Source organism: Pinus tabuliformis, chromosome 1_1 (genome assembly GCF_031772625.1).
Source record: "Pinus tabuliformis cultivar Carrire ecotype Pingquan chromosome 1_1, CPIR1, whole genome shotgun sequence".
Classification (NCBI taxonomy): domain Eukaryota; kingdom Viridiplantae; phylum Streptophyta; class Pinopsida; order Pinales; family Pinaceae; genus Pinus; species Pinus tabuliformis.
Genome location: NC_142297.1, coordinates 201,608,664 through 201,630,837, shown reverse-complemented (window position 1 = coordinate 201,630,837; position 22,174 = coordinate 201,608,664). Strand labels below are relative to the sequence as shown.

The 22,174-nt window shown below is 39.4% G+C and overlaps 1 non-coding gene across 1 annotated transcript; it reads right to left on the bottom strand.

Annotated features, from left to right (window-relative positions):
• Positions 1–15,075: 15,075 nt before the first annotated feature.
• On the bottom strand, positions 15,076–15,148 carry TRNAR-UCU (transfer RNA arginine (anticodon UCU)). The gene has a single exon. It is a non-coding gene; the product is annotated as a tRNA-Arg (tRNA).
• Positions 15,149–22,174: the final 7,026 nt, after the last annotated feature.

The following is a 22,174-nucleotide window of genomic DNA, read 5'->3' as shown; positions in this document are numbered from 1 at the left end:
TCCTACAGTCCATTATCTCATTCGGGACCACAACTTCCCAAGTACATTTTGGTTAAGCCTATGGTTGATTTTGGATACCAAGCTCACTAAGACCATGACCTTCCACCCCTAAACTGATGGCCAAATAGAGGTCATCAATATGATGATCATGCACATTCTGCCCATGTACAACTGAAGGCATCCCCGCACATGGGATGAAATCCTCCCCAATGTCCAACACAGCTACAACAAAGCTCTCCATAGCTCAACTGGTGACAACCCCTTTCAGGTGGGGTTGGGATTCCAACCACTATGCCCAATGATGTGGCCATTCCATTTACAACTACTCACGCAGATTCAACTCATGTCTAACCCGAAGCTAATAGGGCTAACAACTTCATTGAGCACATTCAGCACATCTGCCAGCAGGTCCATGACATATTGGATAGATCCAATGCTAAGTACAAGCAACATCATGATCAACATCAGGTGCCACACAAGTTCTAGGTAGGCGACAAAGTTTGGTTACATTTGCAGAAGGAGCACCTCGCTGGGCCCCACCGCAAGCTTCACCTGCTCCAATATGGGTTGTACACCATCACCAAGGTTGTAGGGGACAATGCCTTTGTCACACGGAATGAGTCGTTCTTGCGGACAAGATCGACCTCCCTAGTATCTAAAGATATCTAGTGACAAGCAAGCCAATCAAAAACTATCTTTCTCTAAATATGCAATTTATAAACAAAGGCAAACAAGTGTTTTAGGCCTACCTTGGGTCCAATGCAAGTTTGTGGAAGCCTCGCTCCTTTGATCCAAATGAGCTCCCTTGTAACGAATCTGCAAACACAAACAAGCACACAAATTAAATAGCACCTGAAAAACCAATATCATAAAGCATACTTATCATGATGATCAAGGAATTCATGAAACAAATGACATAAGACAATTTGCTGAGAAAAATGAATCTAATTGTATTAATTAAAATCAAAGAAGAACTTTACATCATGTGCCTTGATGTTGTACAAGCTCCTCCCAGGGTCCAGCAAGAAGTCTCCTCTACTTTGACAAGTTTCACTCTCTTCCCAATGAAGCCAAAAAGGTATGTGATATCTCCTCTCAAGCTTAACTAGGAAGTCTCAATTCCACCAGCATTTAACCTAAAAAATGTTCAGCTTCTAACCTCTCTAGCAACCAGCCCAATGCCTTAATTTATAGTGCAATGGAGGGAAGTTACTAGGTCCTCCTTCAAAGGGATAAAGCCCTCCTTCAAAGGGATAGCTCCTCTCATCAAGGGATTAGCTCCTTCTCTTTTGGGATGCATGAACCACCTAAGAGCTAACCATCCACGTCAAAATTGCTTCTAGAATCATCTAGAATTAACCCAAAGTGAGTTTTTTAGAATAAACTTGTGCCTTTTTGACTTTCACAGGGGTCCGCACCCACTCCTTTAGAGGTTGAGGTCTGAGACTTGCTTAGGAAGACAGTATAAGTGACGATAGACCCATACTGATTGCAAATAGTCATGGTGACAATATTTTTTGTAACAGATTGCCCCCTAAAGTGCGAAGTCTGTAGTAGATGAGGATTTCATTTATTATCTAGGAAGAGTGAAGTACTTTATCATTTCGAGGATCATCTTGTGGAGAGCATGGAAAACATTCAATGCAAAATATATATATGAGATCATATCATCGCTGAGGTAGGCATTCCCATACTCAGATCAAAACTGACTAGAAAACTAACTACTGCTCTGATATAGGAATGATATTGTAATACATCACAAGTATAGACACATGTAGACATAGTATGGACGCAGCCATCTGTTAGTCCACAGTATAATGAATACAAAATTCCTCGCAGCCTGGATGGTGGAAACTAGATCCAAGGTCTTCATTTCTACTTCCCGAAACAGTACGATTCTATCCATGCGAATGAATGTGTTGAAGTCGAACATGGTAGAAACCACTTGATTACTAGTCAAGGATGTAAACTGTTAACAAGTGTGAGAGAAACCGCCAGTAATGTCAATGGCTCTCAAAGTACTCAGTACAATCCATGAAATGTGAATAGATGTGTTGATGTTGAACATGTCACAGAATCCTTTGATCGAAGGTCAATGATGCAGTCTATCGTTGAAGGCGAGAAACCTGCCATTGAGGCATGCAGATCCCAAGGTACTGACAATTTCTAGATCATCTTTCTAGATAATTAGTTAAAGTCGATAGAAAGCGATCCGTCGTAGACAAGCCCACAAAACGAAATCATAGATCAAGTTTGAAGAAGTTTAGTTGCAAGGACTGACTCAAGGATGGTCAAGATGGATGACAGATATTTTGCAGATGAATGGCTTATTTGTACTGACCTCTTGAACACATAACGACACAACAGATGGTTTGGTGACAATTGACCCAAAGTTAATACCCAGAAACCGGCTGAAGACTTTCAATGTGGTTTGATCAACTGTTAGGCAAAGGATTTCCCAACCTAGGTGAATAAAAGTGTCGTGTTCAAGAGTGGTTACAAAGTATGACAAACAAGCTCATTTTTCTCTCTTTTCCCCCACCATTTCTGGCAAGTACCTCTTTATTTTTGACAAGCTTGAGGAGGATAACATTTTCTTGATTATAAGCTCATCCTTCGGATGAGTCCAACTTAGTTTAAATTTGAACCCTAAGAAGGAGTGGTCCGTTCCTGTTTGTAATTGAATAGGTCCTTTACTGTTAAATTTTAACGAGTCCAGTATAGGAGAAACTCGACGTTTTTCAATTTTAGAGAGTCTAAAAAAACTTAAGAAGACTCCATGGTTGTCCTTTTTCGTAAATTTGTGTCTCCCAAGCCCAAAAAAATATAAAGTAATACTTGAGAGAACCGCTTGATCATTACGACCAAGGAGTACTTTTCATAACTAGTGCCTCTGATCCGAAAAAGTAAAAAAGCGATCAATGACAGGTCGTTTTATAACCAATATCAAATTTGAAACGACAAAAATCCGACAATCTTTTCATGTTTTGACGGTCAGAAAAAGAGTTGTAAGTGGACCGTCTTTTTAGTTCCGTTTTAATGAGTTTAAAAAGAAAATCTCGGCGATCTTTTCATGTTTTAAGAGTCAGAAAAGAGCTTAAAGGTGACTCTAATGTTTTTTTCGTCAAAAATGACCGATTTCACCTGAAAAATCTGTTATGTTGAACAAAAAACTCAAACATTACTCATACCTGTTTAAAATGGATAAAAATGCTGCAAAAGTTACCTTTCTAAAGTGAAACATAAACAAATTAACAACTCATTTATTCAAAAAACTTATAAAAAGGGCTTTTGTCAATTCATTTTTATCGTTTGAGTTTTGGGTGAGAAAATAGAGCTTTTGGTTTGAAACTTCCTGTGAAGATTGAGGAAAATCCGTCCGTTGGAATTGAGCGCCATCTCCTCCAAGTAATCTACATCATCCTACTCTTTAATTTCATCCATTTTTAAATTGATTTTAGGGTTTCATTTCATTTTTTAGGAGCTTTTAGGTCAAAAAACCTGCGCGCGGGGGTCCGCAGGTATAACACAGGGGACCCGCGGACCCCGACTTTTTCGCAATGGGGAAAAAGTCAGGGGTCCGCACCTGCCATGAAGGCAAGGTGTGGACCCACACACTGTCTCTAACAGAGAGGGTGCGTACCCCGTGCAAAGGTTTTTAAAACCTAACAAACTCAAATTTTCCCAAAAATTTCAATTTTTTATATTCTAATGCGCTTTTTTACTGAATGTAGAGTATACATCATGCTTGATTGGCGAGAACGGGAGCATGAGGACGTAGATCTTGCCGCGATAAATCATCAACCTTCGATCGATGCATTGAAGGCATGTGGCTTATACAAATTCTGGGCCATACCTTGCATGAGGACGCAGGTGGACTTCTTGCAGTGGCTGGTAGACAGGTGGAGCATACAGGACCAGTGCTTCTTCATTGGTGGTCACCAGATCGAAATGGAGTGGGCAGACATATACTTTTTGACTGATTTTCCTAAGAGAGGTGAACATTTGACTCTATGCAGGACTAGGCTAGGTGGCCAGTCTGTCGATAGCCTCCGGCTAGAGTTCTGTAACAACCAGACTAGAGACAAAGGGATATACATCAAAACCATATCCCTTCCTGAACTCATGGTAATCGCATTTACTGTTACCATGCTTTGCGGGAGCGTAGCTCTACATATAGCCATTGGATCCTAGATGCAGATGGCAGTTGACTGCTTTCGATGCACCATCTTCAACTGGTGCGATGTTGTGTTGGCTAATGTAAAAGGCCAACTGACTAGAGCCAAGAACGGACAACTAAAGACCTTTGGATATGGTGCTTTAGTCGTGAGCTTTGGTCTGGAGAGGGTCCCAATGTTGGTCCCACAGCACCTCACTGTTGGAGCTGGACTTCCTCGAGAGCCCAAACTAATGCGATGGGTTGCAGTTATGGCCCGTCATCCTAAGGAGGGGACAGAGGTCGTTCGATTCACACCTGAGTATTTCCATTGGTTGGAAAACCAGGTTTTTGCTATTCAGGACTTTCCTTATGCTGGGGTAGATTTTCGCGGTGACCCAGACATGGCTCTTCCACCAGGAGAGCAATGGGATGACTCAGGTAAAATCATTTTCAACATTTTCCTAATTTAATTTTTTTGTTTTTATCTCGTCCCAAAATTGATAGTAAAAGTTTCAAATGTAGATGTGGGTCCACAGCGACCAGCCGCTCTCCGGCCCTATGAGAGGAAACAACCAGCTGCAGCGGCACCAGCCCCATAGGACGAATCAGCAGAGACCTTGGCCGAATTGGAGAGCCATCTAGAGCATTTGACAGGAGACATTCCAGAGACCGGCATAGATGACATTCCTCTTCGACTACAACGCTATGTGATTGGGGTCCCAGGACCTTTCAGGAGGTTCCTTTGTAAGGTGGCCCATACAGTGGTTTCTTATCGAGATCATCACCAGTGATAGGATGATCGCCTATTGTAGACACATATGACATTTTTTCTTTTTGTACTATCATTTTTGCCGATCATAAGGTGTTTTTCAACCTATGATCGAGGACGATGTATATTTTGACACACTCCTATATTATACTATATCACTATTACCGACTTATCTTGTAAAACATGTTATGGAATGTTTTTAAATTTATTTGTATGATTATTGCAAATGTCTACTTAACATTCGAGAAGCAATTGCATCTGCTAATGTATTTAAAGATCTTGGAATATGCTGATATTCAATATAATCAAATTCACGTTCCAAGAGACGCACTCTCAAAAATAATCTCAATAACACTGGATTTCTAATGGCATATACTCTATTAAGCTGTAATACAACGAGTTCAGATTCTAACCTCACTATCAAACTCCGAATCCGAAATGAAATAGATTTAGATAATAACTCAATCACTGCACTATACTCTGCAATTTTGTTCCTTGTTTGACCGAGGCTTACCCCATGCATAGATACCAACTCGTCAGAGGGTGAATAGATAACCCAAACTGCGGAAGAAATGTTCCGTGTATTACGACAAGCACCATCAGCAAAACCAATTTATGTTTAGAGAGGCGTCAACATCTGCAATATCAAGAGTAAAAATAAGCAAGAATAATGATGAAAAACACTCTCTAATCTAAGCACACTTTTAAAACTAAAACACACCAGCTAGAAAGAAAACTATCCTAACTAAAAATCTCCACACCCATTTTTAAGCATAATACCTCTTCAGGTAAAGACCATTTCTGGGTTTACCTAAAGAGACCCGATCAAAGTCCACCAATTCACAGGCCCCTTTTGCTAGCTTTCGCTTGACAACATAGGGACCATGCCACATAGGTACGAATTTTCCAGCGCCTAATTTATCATTTGCTTGATCATACAATAAGACCAGGTCTCCTTCTGAAAAATTTCGAGGGGTCACATTTCGATCATACTGAGCTTTAATACGTTTTGCATGAATTTCGATCGCCAATGCAGCATCACGTCGATTCTCATCGATCTGAGCCAAGTATAAAAAATGTTTTTCCTCTTCGGAAGTGGCTGGAAGTAACTCGATGGCCATTTGCAATGACGGGATTTCGCATTCAATGGGTAACACAACTTCCAGACCATAAACTAGTTGGAAAGGAGTGAACCCTGTTGACGTTTTTACTGAGGTTCGATACGCCCAAAGCGCTGAAAATAGCATGTTATGCCAATTCGACCTATGAATCCCAATGATTCGTCGGATCATGATGACTAGAACTTTGTTGATGGATTCAACCAGACCATTAGCCTATGGATAATACAGAGTTGAACTATCGTGACGCAAGCCAAGCTGGCCTGTAAGTTCAGTCATCATAACGTTTCGAAAATGATGCCCATGATCAGTGATAATCGCTTGTGGAACACCAAACCTAGCAATTATATGATTGAACATGAAAATCGCAGCTGTTTTTCCGTCTGCCTCAAATGTAGGCATTGCCTTGGCCCACTTGGTAAAATAATCTACCGCAAGGATGATATACGCATGCCCCCTGGCCGAGTGAGGGTTACATGTAATAAAATCGATACCCCATTTCACGGCGGAGTCGCCATTTTGTCACATGGAATGAGTCGTTCTTGCGGACAAGATCGACCTCCCTAGTATCTAAAGATATCTAGTGACAAGCAAGCCAATCAAAAACTATCTTTCTCTAAATATGCAATTTATAAACAAAGGCAAACAAGTGTTTTAGGCCTACCTTGGGTCCAATGCAAGTTTGTGGAAGCCTCGCTCCTTTGATCCAAATGAGCTCCCTTGTAACGAATCTGCAAACACAAACAAGCACACAAATTAAATAGCACCTGAAAAACCAATATCATAAAGCATACTTATCATGATGATCAAGGAATTCATGAAACAAATGACATAAGACAATTTGTTGAGAAAAATGAATCTGATTATATTAATTCAAATCAAAGAAGAACTTTACAACCTGTGCCTTGATGCTGTACAAGCTCCTCTTAGGGTCCAGCAAGAAGTCTCCTCTACTTTGACAAGTTTCACTCTCTTCCCAATGAAGCCAAAAAGGTATGTGATATCTCCTCTCAAGCTTAACTAGGAAGTCTCAATTCCACCAGCATTTACCCTAAAAAATGTTCAGCTTCTAACCTCTCTAGCAACCAACCCAATGCCTTAATTTATAGTGAAATGGAGGGAAGTTACTAGGTCATCCTTCAAAGGGATAAAGCCCTCCTTCAAAGGGATAGCTCCTCTCATCGAGGGATTAGCTCCTTCTCTTTTGGGATGCATGAACCACCTAAGAGCGAACCATCCACGTCAAAATTGCTTCTAGAATCATCTAGAATTAACCCAAAGTGAGTTTTTTAGAATAAACTTGCGCCTTTTTGACTTTCACAGGGGTCCGCACCCACTCCTTTAGAGATAGAGTGGGCAGGTCCACAGGTAATGTGAATAGGGGGTGCGGGTCCGCAGTCAACAATGAGAGAAAGTGCGGAACCAGAACTTTATTGATTTTCAAAGGTATTTCTCTCATTTTCAAAGCTTGACATGAAGAGCTGAGGTCTGAGACTTGCCTAGGAGGACAGTATAAGTGATGATAGACCCATATTGACTACAAATAGTCATGGTGATAGTATTTTTGTGTAACAGCCTTCAAGCTCAACATTCCACCATTCCTTGGCTTGCACCTAGTATTCATTGTGGATCCACTGTGACCATACTTCCCCCATTGTTGGACATATTTGATGCTGTAGAGTAGCTGACACCAACAGAGCTCAACCTAAGCTGCATAAAACATGACACAACTAACAGGATCATGGACACACAAATCAAGGACACTCGCCAACAGAGGATCCAAATAGATCGAGTTGTCAAAGCATGCCAACTCCTTCACCAGGGCTAGCGGTTCACTAGGGATCAGGTTTAACAAAAATGTCATCACCTCATGGAGGCTCTGCACACAATGGGGACCATTACTTCCTAATGGGGGAGGACTGATCCATATGTATATTGGTGGCCACCCGCCTATTCCACCTAGACCTCCAATCAGTTTCATCTGGCTCCTTAATTATAGCAACATTTGTTATTTTTAACATTTTTTAGGTCCTGAACTTCTGGAGCAATTCTGACCCACTAAACAACATTTTTTAAGGTCCACAATAGCCCCATATATGTAGGGAACCAAACATCCTGTAGTACTCAGAGATGTATTTCCAATGAGGTATCATACACACCAAACGAAGATGATATGGCCAAGTTACGACCTCGAGAAGTTGGCTGCCCAACTAACCCCAACGGGGCCCACAAACTCTTGGCATTCCATCTCCTAGGATTAGGGTTTTGGTTATTTAGGGTTTCCCTTTGTTCTTCAATAATTAAAAATGCCCTTGAGCCTCATTGTAACAAAATTAAGAGGTATGTAGCTACCACATCGCTTCTCAGAGATAAACTACCATCACCCGAGTTAGTTTATTTCCATTTTGTATGTAAACATATTTCAATTATTAGATATTAATGAAATGCAGTTTTATTTCTATTGCATCTCTGTGTTTATGTGTATATCTGTATTCTGTTGCGTTCCTATATAAGTCTAGATCATTCATTAATTTACATGTATATTTTTTTTTCAAGTTTTACACTTTGCATTTCGAAAAATTTGATATCTCTTAATATGTAGTGAATCTAAAAATATCCGAAATTAAGATAAATCTATACTGATTTATCAAATAAAATGAATATTCAAACTATAACAATAATCATAGAAAAAGTTGAGGTATATGACTTACAAGATGAGGATATCATAGAACCACTTACAAGGTTTAAGGAAATATTATTGAAGATAATTATGGAAATGGTTGAGCTAAATATCTTTGAAATGGAATATTTGTTATGGCCATGATGATGATGATGATGGTGGTGGTTAACGTCTATTGAGACCAAATTGGTCTATCAGACCTATAATTTTCTTAGTCTTTAATTATCTGGCTCCTTGTCTTTCTTGGCGAGATTGGTGCTGTAGCTTTCTTTTTTTTCTCTACGGTCTTCCAACTTCCTTTATCTTGCATCTCCTTCATCTCTTCTGGTTCTTGGGTAGCTTTCTTTTTTTTCTCTACGGTCTTCCAACTTCCTTTACCTTGCATCTCCTTCATCTCTTTTGGTTCTTGGGACATTGGTGTCTTAGCTTCGCGATCTATTGTGTTCGTCCTTTTGAAGATAGTCAGAGAAGAAGTTTGGTCTAGGAGATCTTCTTTGCTATTAAATGAAGATTTATTTTGTGTGGTATTCGAATCCTCATAACTGTTGATTTGTTGGGCGGGGCTTTCTCCCTGCTTGTCTTGAGAGTTGTTTCTTTCTTGCCCGATTTCTTGTGATTTAGAGTTTTCTCTAGAGTATTCTTCTTTGATGACAGTGTAGTATTCTTTTTGTGCTCCTTCCCACCATGTAGATCTGTGGTGGTTTTTTCTAGTAGAATTTTTTTGGGAGGCTTTTGGGCAATTTTTGGCTAGATGGCCTGTCTCAAAGCAGGATCGACATCCGAAGAGGACACTTTCATAATCGAGTTTCTGGTTCCACACATAGTCTTTACTTGTTAGGTTTATTTCAGCTGGGAATTCGGCGCTGAAGTCCATTTCCACATAGATGCGTGCATAAGTGGTTCTGGCATATTCCTCTGTTTCTGGGCACCTGCAGTAAAATTTCCCAATTGCATTTCCAATTTTATATAAAGTAATATAAAAGGACCTAGTTCTACAATTAAAATATGCACAAGAATAGTTTGATTGAACGAAATTTCCTCTTAAAGGGTTTCTTGACATTAAATTATCAAAATGCCTTGCTTAGTATATTTTTTTAGTCTATTTCCTATTGCGCGTAAATACCAACAATGATATCCATTAACTAGTTTGTATTTATGAAAAGCCTTAGAATGATATCCAGCATTCTAATGCAAGCCTTTCTACAAATTAGTTAGATTTTGAATAGGCATGGATTATGTTACTAGGTCCCTAATATGGTGAAAGACCATTCTATGATAATTATTTGTTGGGAAGAATGAATTATTGAGAGAGGGAGAGGGGGGGGGGGGGGGGGGGGGGGGGGTAAATCTGTAATTTATAATATATATATATATTATTTTTTAATTATGAAACTATAAAATAAAATGAAATAACCATAAGTAAACAGGAACACAACATTCATATTACACATGTACACAATGAATTTAATATGGAAACCCTTCCGGGAGAAAAACCACAAATGCATGTTTGTATTATGATGTAAACTAGTTGAACCCACTCTAATTACATCAATGTTTGTGTGCACCTACTCACAAGAGGCCCCAACCCCCTAATGTTAGCAAGCACAAACTTTCTTAAAGGCACCAACCTCTAATGAATGCAGGCACCAACCTGTTGTAGCCAAGTGTTCTATACTTTCATAGGATTTCCAAACATAGAACCTTCGACTTACCTCTGCAACTTGGAAGTTTTATGATATTAGCACCCTATCCTCTGCAGTCTCCTCTACAAGAACAAGCTCTCTTAGCTTTTACTTACATTCACTCAACTGCATTGTAGCAATCCCTCAAATGGTTGTAACACTCATAACAACAACACTATCTTCCTTCACACTCACTATCACATACTTCATACCTTACATCCCATATCACACACTAGAGAGGGAAAACCCTAACTGTCTATAAATAACCTGAGAGAGGCCAACATTGATTTTTTCATAGCCCATGATGGAACAGGTAATACATTCGTTGCTCAAGTATGGTCTCCAATACCCATATTTGTAGCTCTTAGATTTCAACCATTAATTCTTTATGACTTGAGATTGAGCTCATAGAACTCAAGGAGACTTGTCAGTATGGTTCACAATGCTAAGGACTAAATTCCATCATTGCATGCCCAACTCAAATAATTTCTCTTAATTAATTATGTATGGCACATAGTCCTTAAGTATGGCACCTCATGTTGAGAACATAACTTGATGAGGGGAGGGGATCATAACTGAGGCCACTAGCTCCAATTACTTCATTGAAAATTTATACTCAAAGTGTGCTACAACCAAAGGTTCATTATGCTCTGCAATTTGAAACTTAGATGCCAAGTTTAACCTATGTCATGCCCTTAATCTCTTAGCTCCCCTTGTGCGTCTGATCTAGTGCCAAGACAACGAGTTGATAGTGGGAGGTGCTTTACTTCACCTCAAAACTAAGTCCCCATGCCCTTATATATTGTCATCATATTTTCATACGTTTGAGGGTTATGTTCCTAGGATTATCATTCCTTGATGCCATGGCGACCTCCCCCATAAAATAACCTTTCAACCATAGTCTAGGGCACAAATTTTCTGTCAAATGGTTGTGCTAGGACATTTCTTCTCCCTTGACTCCCATTGGATGCAAGATCATACACTGCTAAACCTTCCTACTGTGTTCTAGGCCACGATGACATGTCTTTTTATGTTTTTCTGGCCACCAATGGATTGATCCCTTCGTGGGTTTTGTCCCTCCCAAGCTTTGTTATTTCATAATTTCTCCATTTGCTTGAAAATTTGTTATAATAGGAAATTGTCCATAAACATGACCCCCTGGCACAAACTTTGAGAACATGCCACATTAGATTCTGATGTCGTTATTGCCACATCAAAACCTCTAAGTGGGACCACATGTCATTTGGATATGGCCTACTTGGTCACCTAAAAAGGCCAAATCAACATGCCACATGCCACTCTCTTGACGTGCCATGTCATTATTGTGATGACGTCACTGCCCCTCGGGCACCACATCATCCTCGTCAACCAATATAATTCTGCCATTTTTCCTCCTGTCATTGGTCCATGCTGTCAACTTATTGCCACATCATTGTCTAGCTCATCATCATCAACTAGTAGGAGAATGCTATACGTATTTGTTTCCATTTGTCTCCTGCACGAAAGAGGGTTCTTGGGCTTGTGTTTTGCACCAATTTCTTTCCTAACAAAACTACACATGGCACAAATTCTTGCTTTAAGTGCCATTTCCATCAAAGTTGTCATCCCCTATGGTCCATCTCACGACATTGTCCTTCGTGCTTCCACCAACACACCTTGCCTAGTCCTTCACGGCGAGACATGAAAAGGTCTTGTCAAACGACAATAGCAACTTTGTCTCATGGGTTCGTTAATCGCAAGACGGTTTCCTCCGTAACACTTACACTTCTCCAGGCTCTCGGGGTACGATTGCGTGGCCTCTAGTGGAACCATGAGGCCCTTGGAACCCTGCCAAACTTCATCCTTGCATAAATTTTGATCCTCGGGGAGCTTTTTAGGCTGCAATATACATTGGAAAGGTCTTTCTAAGACCTATCCATTTGAGTAATATGTAGGAGCATAGGAGTTGATATTTTGCACACCAAATGATTTCAAATATCGGCTATTGAGCCATACATCTATCACTCATAGTCATAATGTTTCTAACTTATCCTGCTCCTGTGGTGGTTTTCAACTACCATCCAACTCCCTTTGACCTTGGCATAACTTGATATCAGTCATAAGTTGACATCAATGTCAACATTTCCAACATTACTAATCTTAAATACCATCTTGAGGCACCTAATCTCTAATAGGAGAATAAAATAGATTTAGGATGATTTCATTACCTCTTCCAAAGAACCTTAGATATGAAAACTAAGACGATTTGGCTAAGGGCTTCCATTCTTTGGACAAGAGATCATATTTCCATTTTTTGAATTGTTTGACAACTTGTGTTTTCTAGATTCTTTAAGCCATAAAGGTGTGTTAACTTTGAATTTGGATAAGCTGATGGGATTTTGTATACTTAGACCTAACCACAATTTTTTTATATAGAAAGATCCTCGCAAGATAGAGTTTTGTAAGGGAACATTCTAGGATTATTTAGCTTCCAAGGCATAAATGACCCACTTTTCACAAAAAGTATGCTAGGGTATGAGTATTCATGATGCCAATACTAGCCATTCCACTCGTTATGGAGAAATAAAGGTTCCAATTAACTATGTTAAGGCTATTCCTTTTTTTTAAATCAAATTATAAAAAAACATTTCTTTAAATTTTGGTGTGAGCTAATAGATGCAACTCAACATGGGGACTAATATGCATGAGTGAATGCTAAAACCTTCATTCAAATTTAGAAATGGGTAGCTTGCCATGGTATTGAAAATCCACTTCTTGAAGTTCTTCTCCACCCTCTCAATTGCCATGTACCTTAACTCCTTAGAAGATGCATGGCATGTGAATGTGTCACCTATAAACCTAAACAATTGGTTTAGTTAAATCCAAGACCTTTTATGGATTGATAAGTCATTTTGATGTTTCTTATAGCATTGGGTTTTGTCCCATTAGACTCTAACATGGAACAAAATATGCCTAAAAAGCACTATTGTATCTTCAATCACTTCTTATCCTAAAAATAATTAAAAGCAAAATATCTATTAACAACTTGCCCTCTACTTAACTTAGGGTTACGGGTTCCTTTAATGAGCCCTTCGCTAACTCTATGAATAATAAGGTAACTAAGGAAGAGTATGACTAGAATCTTATATGAGATATTTGGAAAATCATGGGCCTCCAACTCACAATTAAGGCGCATTAGCTTATTTAAAGAGTACACTTGAGACCATTTGTTGGATGGCCTCAATGATTTCTCATTGATAACTCTATAAATTTGTTGTGTGTCTTAATAGATATTGTTTCACATGAGAACCAAGACTTGGCAACTTCTCATCAACTATCTTTAACAAGGATACAATTTTCTTCTTATTATTATTAATAATATGCAAATAGAGTTTCTACCACATTAGGAAAAAAAACCAAAGTAAAAAGCCTTGAACATGGCATAACTAAACAACCACTCCATTGTGTTGTAGGTTTTTCTAAAAACAACTCTGATAAATTAGATGATGAGCTTAGACCAGTGAGCCTATTCCATGCCTTTCCACATGACTCATAATAATGAAATGCCCATTAATGAAGCTATATTGTTTAGGAAAAAGATATTAAGAAGATTATGCTTAGACTCACTGCTAAAGCATTCATGTGAAGATTATATGAGATATTTCAAAAGATGACAGGCTTTTAAAGTCATATTAGGATGTAGTGGCTCACTTTAAGTCTAAACTTGATGATATTTTATTAAATTGTCTGCTGATTTCTGAATTACAACTCTATAAATCTGTAGTGAATTTTGACATACAATTTACCATAAACCAGCTTTGACAAAGTTACAAAAAAAATTCATCCAATGTCACCATGATTGCACAAATCTAGTTTGTGATTTATATGGTTTTTGAAGGTGCATTTCATTCAGATGCACATAGTCACCCAATAACCAGTATTAACGAGATAATACCTTTTTGATAACCTCTTCCAAAGTGAGCATTCATTTTGGAAAAATCTTCCATGGTTTCCAGGATGGGTTATTGAAAAAATCTTTCACAGGCTTATGTCTTGTCTTCAACCAATGGAATCCTTGGCATTTCAAATCTCAAATACTTTCAGAGGATCTCCCAGCTTAATTGCTGTGGATCAGATTTCAAATCTCAAAAACTTGGGACCCCAGCTTAATAGCAGTGGATCAGATTTCAAATCTCAAAAACTTTCAGAGGACCCCACCTTAATTGCAATGGATGAGATTCCAGAGATATTCATTGTTAAAGGGAGTTTCCTAAAACATTCATATTATACCATTTAAGCAACTTATATTTTTAAAGCAAGAAACATTAGATTCCAGAGATACTCATTGTTAAAGGGAGTTTCCTAAAACATTCATATTATACAATTTAAGCAATCGTATATTTTTTAAGCAAGAAACATTCATATTAGTATGTGGCCTTGGCATACAGATCTTAGCTTTTAGAATCTAGAGGGATGCAATACAGAAATTGATCTGATTTCAGCCAGAAACTGGACTGGTATCACTCTTAGTTATGCAGCCTGAGATGTTGAATTCTTTTTAATCAATTGTCCCTATGAAATCTACCGTCGCTAACAATCTGAGCGAAAAGCAGAGTGTCATTTTGATGAGATGCTGTACAGAAGTTCCAAATGACAGTAAAAGGACATAAAGGCACTAAGCAGAATCACACGCCCGGTGGGACTCGAACCCACAATCGCCTGATTAGAAGTCAGACGCCTTATCCATTAGGCCACGGGCGCATCATAGCACAAGGGCCTTTCCTTGTATAAAAATTTCATGTATAATCGTCATGTTACTGACCGTACGCTTACGTGTTTTTGCAAGTCAACTTAAGAGCCTTTTAAGAATGACACGTTTTCACATAGAAGATATATTAATATGTATAATCCACGTGTTTTTAATCCGAACTTTTAAGAGAAAAGCCACACGGTGGTGGCGGCAGCGTCGGCGGTGAAGGGCAATGGCTAACGAGCCTGCCATAGGGCATTAAATGCTTGCTTAGCTGCATACTCCTTAAGCTGATAACACACACGCGTGTCGTGGCTAGATAAATAAAAAATAACACGGCGCACACACGCGTGCCGTGGCTAGATAAATAAAAAATAACACGGCGCTAGATAAATAAAAAATAACGGTGGTGCTAGATAAATAAAAAATAACGGCGGCGTGTTATCGGCTTAAGGAGTATGCAGCTAAGCGGGCATTTAATGCCCTATCGCAGGCTCATTAGCCATTGCGCGACAAAGTCTTTTTTATTATTAAGGAAGAATGTTGATTCATTTTTTGTAATGCTAAGGTTAAGTGTCAACCTTTGAAATGACACACGCAACATCCCACTTGGCTCACAAAGGCCATAATCAACATTATGTTCGAAAGACTCTCCATGAATTTTGAACATAAGTAATAATGATACCGCATGAACCAATGCCATCTCTCATAAAATAGCAATGCCATTTCACCCTTTATATTGTTACCATTAACCAAGGCCAAGTTATGACTCTGGTCTAACACCTTATTGGACTCATAAAGACCAACAACAAACAACTTGGTTGAAAGACCTCCTTAATATTTGAAAATGATTATATGAATATGAATATATAAGTGAAAGCAAGTAGTTCATATGTCGAGAATAGAAATTTTGGTTTAGCTATCTTACACTTGCAGAGAAATCAACACTACTATGGCCTTAAGGGTAGAGGGAGGAACCCCCTCCTTCTGAAATGCCCTTGCTGGTAAACGTATTCAAGCAGATGACAACTGTGATCCCTAAGGAGGGATTTATGGCTCTTCACATGTACCAATTTTGGGTGATAAATGGCAACAAGGTTTGAGAGGACAATGTGTACCAAAAACTGCTACAGACCCTAGATTCATCATACCCACTAAGTGCTTGGAAGATCAAATAAAGCATATGAGATATGACACTTTCATTTGCAAATTCATTGGAATTTTGTCCACTAAAAAGGACCTAGAATGTTGGATTCAACAAAATTGGCAACCCAAAGGTGAGGTTGATTTGAGGTTGGGTCCAAAAGGGTTTTTCACTGTTATTTTCTCAAGTCTAGAGGATAAAGAGCACATTTTTGAAGGCAAACCCTATTTCTACAATAACACAGGGTTATATATCTGCCACTAGGAAGCTTGTTTCAACCCATATAAGGAGGAATTTGTGGTAACCCTGATCTGGGTAAGGTTATATTCCCTCCCTATTGATTTCTGGATACTAGAGATCCTTGAGGGCATTGGATAGGTGCTTAGGCGATTCGTTTTAGTCCCAGAGGTGACTATACAAGGAAGAAATATGTCATATGCATGTTTATGTGTCTATATGAACATATCACAACCTTTACTAGAATCCATAGAGTTGGATTACGAGGTTGAAATATGGAATCAACCAATTGACTATGAGCATATTCCATTCAGGTGCTATTTTTGCCATGAGAATGGCCATCTTATTCAGGATTGTCTAATGTGAAGGAAGGAGCAAGAAATTGGAAGCCTTATGGAGAATGAGCGTTTCACCAAGGTCTCCACAAGAAGATGTAAATATAGGAATTGAATCCATCCAACTGTCATGCCGATAGAAGACAATAATTATTTCTCTGCTCTTGAAACCATGGTAGAAGACTTCAATAAGATAGAGGACACTCAAATGGAAGAGAATCCGACAGAAGCCATCCCTCACAAACAAGCATAAAAGTGCAAATTGGAGGATGAAGGCCCCCAACAAAAGGACATTGATTTCTTCGGCTTACCATTTTTTGAAGAAGTTGCTCAACTGCTCACTCAAGACTCTAAGGACCTCTTCGGGGAAGAACAAATCTTGGTTGGTTTGGTCAATGACTCGGTAGAGCAAGATCTAATGAAGTTAATGAAAGAGCACCAAGAACAATATATTAATTCTTACCTCAATTAGAAAACCAAATGTCGACAGTCCTTAGGAAGTACTCAAGGAGCTAAATCTGTTCAAGCTCTCAAGAAGAAAGGAAAGCAAATAATCCTAAAAGACCTAACCAAGGAGCTTAAAAAGAAAGGAAGAGAGCACTAGAAGGAGACAACACAATATACTGAACATACTTTAGCCAATTCTGACAAGGTGATAACCTTGCCAGATGCAACCCTCAAAAAATCCACCTCCTCCTCATGAAAATTCTCTCATGGAATATCCTACAGCTTAATAGTAAAGGGAAACAACGACATCTTCAAGATTAAATAAGGAAGGAAAAATCGACGTTTGTGATTCTGCAGGAAACAAAAATATTGGGTGATAAAATGACACAAATCACGTCCTAGTGTTGGAAAGGATGTTAGTTAATGGCCTTGGAAGAAAAAGGAAGTGCTAGGGGTATGGTTATATGTTGGAACTATAGTGAGGTATATTTTCAAGACTAGATGGCCAATTCTAGAGTTCTAACAGGACGATTCCGCTATATAGGAACCAAGGAGTTTGTATTTATAACAATAATGTATGGTCCCTCCTTCGTGAGGGATAAAATCAAATTTTTGTAACAACTTGTTGACACCAAAAAAATAGTGGGGGATTCCCTATGGATTGTTGGTGGAGACTTCAACATCATCGATTCATTGCAGGAGAAAAAAGGAGGGGTAAGGAGACTCGACCAACCATCAAATTCCTTTGATGGATATGTTGGGTTGTGTTATATTCTTTCCATGACTAGCCCATGTAGTTAACTGGGGGCTTAGAGGGGGGCGAAGCCCCCCTTCGTTGCGTCGATTGTGTAGCGGGGGGGGTCGATCACAGGGGGTTTGAGGCGTACCCGTAACCCCACTTTATGGGGTCCAGGGTAGCGCCCCGGAAAATTTTGGTTTTGGACCTTATGTTAGGATGGGCGGACCCACCTATGGTTTTGTGCATGATTTTCACACATGTTTTTAGACGCGATGGTTTTCGGTCCATGGTATTGGATGCTTCGGCATGTATAAATATGTATTATAACATTGAAAGGAACATAATGAAAAATCAAGCTGGTAGTCTCGGTTTTGGGATCTAGGGGAAAATATCTGTGTATATGTGTTTTATGTGTTATGCTCTCGCATTGTTTATTTTATGTGTTTTAGAATTCGTATGCAGGTAATTTTTGTACGGGGTTAAAACCTACATTTGGTATCAGAGCTATTTTGGCTTCAAGGGGACGCCTTTGTCGCTGAGGGGTTTCGCTCGAGCCTGTGCTAGACCTTCTTTAGTGGGAGATTTGCGAGATCGATTCTAGTGGTGAAAGAAGATGGTGAGTAGTGGACAGATAGAGATTGAGAAATTTAATGGTCAGAGTTTTGAGTTGTGGAAACTCAAGATGGAGGATCTGTTGGTAGATAAAAATCAGTGGATCATGGTAGATCCAGGTACTAAACCAACGAGAGTGTCTGATGAAGAATGGAAGAAGTTGGATCGGAAGGCAAAGAGCACAATACGATTGTGTGTCTCAGATTCAGTATTGTTGAATGTATCAGGGGAAGCTACGGCGAAGGCTTTGTGGGACAAGTTAGGGACTTTGTACCAATCTAAGTCTTTGGTGAATAAATTGTTCCTACGGAAAAAGATGTATAACCTGAGTATGAATGATGGAGACTCGATGACGGAGCATCTGAATGCATTTAATACTGGGGTAAGTCAGTTAGCATCTGTTGATATTAAAATTTCAGATGAAGATAAGTGCATCAGTTTGTTGTGTTCTCTACCAGATTCGTGGGATAGTCTGGTTATTGCAATAGGTAGCAATGCAACTGCCTTGCAGTTTGATGAAATAGTCTCAGCCTTGCTGATGGAGGAGATGAGACGGAAAAATATGGAGAGCTAGAATGGTGATGCCTTGTTTATATGAGGACAGTCCCAGAACAGAAACAAAAATAAGTCATCGAGTGGGAGATCTAAATCTAGAGGGAGATCTAAATCTCCAGGAAAACCTGTAAAGGTGGTGTGCTGGAAATGCGGAAAGGAAGGCCACTTCAAAAGGGACTGTAAATCTAAAGCTCCTGACAAAGGAAAGGGATCTGATGAGGCTCCTTCTGCAGAGGCAAAAACCACCTCAAATGAAGGTGGGGATGTGTACTTGGCTTCTTCAAGTACACATGTATATCATGAGGCATGGTTGATTGACTCAGGTGCATCCTTTCACTTCACTCCCCATAGAGAGTGGTTCTGCGAGTATGAGAAATACAATGGTGGTGATGTCTTCTTAGGGGATGATAGGAAGGCTAGAATCATTGGTCGTGGAAAAGTAAAGTTGAAGTTGCAAGGTGGAAGGGTTAGAACACTTCCGGGTGTTTTGCATATTCCTGCATTAGCCAAAAATCTGATTTCTGTAAGCAAGTTGGATGATGCAGGTGTAAAAACAGTGTTCGAGAAGGATACCTGCAAAATGGTTTGGGGAGCACTGGTATTGATGCGGGGAGTTCGAATTGGAACTCTGTACAAGCTACAAGGTAACACTGTTATTGATGGGTGCAACAGTTCTGTGGTTCCTGAAAGTGGAGCAGAAAAACTAGTGGTCTTTGGAGAGAAGACCATGTTGTGGCATCCAAGGGTTGGACATATTGGAGAGAAGGGCCTTCGAATACTTCATGGTAAAGGTATGGTAGAAGGTATGAGTAATAGCTCTCTGGATTTTGATTTCTGTGAAAATTGTGTATATGAGAAGCAGAATCAAGCGAGTTTCCCCTCTGGTGGTAAGAGGGCGAAACAGATATTAGAGCTTTGTGCATAGTGATGTGTTTAGACTTGTGAAGGTTCCATCACTGGGTAAGTCTGTGTACTATGTATCATTTATAGATGACTTTTCAAGGAATACATGGATATATTTCCTTAAGAAGAAATTTGAAGCCTTTGACAAGTTTAAATAATTTAAGGTTCTCGTGGATAGAGAAGAAAATAAAGGTGTTGAGGATAGATAATGGTGGAGAGTTTTGCAGCAAGGAGTTTGAAGAATTCTGTAAGAAATGTGGTATAGCACGACAAAAGACTACTCCATATACACCTCAGCAAAATGGAGTTGTAGAAAGAATGAATAAGACGTTGATGTAAAGGGCAAGAAGCATGCTTAATGGTGTCGAGTTAGGACAGGAATTCTGGGCAGAGGCGGTGGATACTGCATGTTACCTGGTCAACAGGTCACCTTCATCAGCGTTGGAGGATAAGACTCCACAAGAGGTATGGACTGGTAAGAAACCCTCTCTTTCACATCTGAGGGTATTTGGATGTGATGCATATGTACATGTTCCAAAGGAGAAACGAACCAAGTTGGATAGTAAATCTGAAAAAGTGCATCTTTATTGGGTATAAGGATGGTTTAAAGGGTTATAATCTTTGGAACCTAGTCACACGGAAGGTTCTGTACAACCGAGATGTGGTGTTTAGAGAGGTAAAAGATGTTGTTAAACATGAAGTCCAACCAAAGGAACATGAGAAGATAGGGTTTGAGCTTAAGGAGGAAGAATCAGACTCTACAGCAGAGGAGGAATCAGAAGATGAAGAGCCACAAACTCCGGCTGTGAGAAGATCAGTTCGAGAAAGAAGGAAGCTAGAAAAGTATAGTCCATTTGCTTTCTGTTCAAATTTTTCTTTATCTATTACGGATGATGATCCCAGAAATGTGAAGGAAGCAGTAGATTCAGAGGATGGAAAACTCTGGAAAGAGGCCATGGATGATGAAATGGCATCTTTGCACAAAAATGAGGCTTGGGATTTGGTGGAGTTGCCGGCTAGAAGGAAACCCATTGGTAGCAAATGGGTGTTCAAGAAGAAGACAAATGCAAAAGGAAAAGTGGAGAAATACAAAGCTTGGTTGCTACTTTTGATTTTGAGGTAGAACAAATGGATGTGAAGACAACATTTCTTCACGGGGATCTGGAAGAGGAGATCTACATGAAGCAACCTGAAGGTTTTGTGGTGAAGGGTAAGAAAGAACTAGTATGCAAGTTAAAGAAGTCTTTGTATGGGTTAAAACAATCACCAAGGATGTGGTATCAGAAATTTGATACATTTATACAGGGACTTGGCTTCACCAGAAGCAAAGTAGATCACTGTGTATATTTTAAATTAATTGGTGACCGTGTTATTTATCTGGTCTTGTATGTGGATGATATGTTGTTGGTTGGAAATTACAATGAAATTATCTAGGATTTGAAGACCCAATTTTCCTCCAAATTTGACATGAAAGATCTTGGTGCTGCAAACTATATTTTGGGCATGGAAATTAAAAGAGATTGGGAAAATAGGAAGCTCTGGTTAAACCAGAGGAAGTATAACAATACTGTAGAGGTTTAATATGCAGGATAGTAAACCGGTGAAGGTTCCTATTCATGTAGGTGTGAGGTTATCTGCTGAACAGTGCCCCAAGACACAAGAAGAGGAAGAGGACATGTCTCGTGTTCCATATGCAAGTGCAATCGGTAGCCTGATGTATGCAATGGTATGTACTAGACCAAACATTGCATATGCAATGGGAGTATTGAGCAGGTTTATGTCAAAACCCGCGAAGGAGGATTGTACAACAGTGAAGCGGGTTTTCAGGTATTTGCGTGGCACTAGTGATTATGATTTGTGCTACCAAGGAAGACTAGGATTGGACAGAGTGTTGGATATTCGTGGCTTTGTTGATGCAGACTGGGCTAGAGATTTGGATCAGAGAAGATCTACAAGTGGGTATGTGTTTAACCTATTTAGAGGTGCCATCAGTTGGATGAGTAAGAAATAATCTATATTGGCACTATCAACTACAGAGGCAGAATACATGGTAGCCACTCATGCA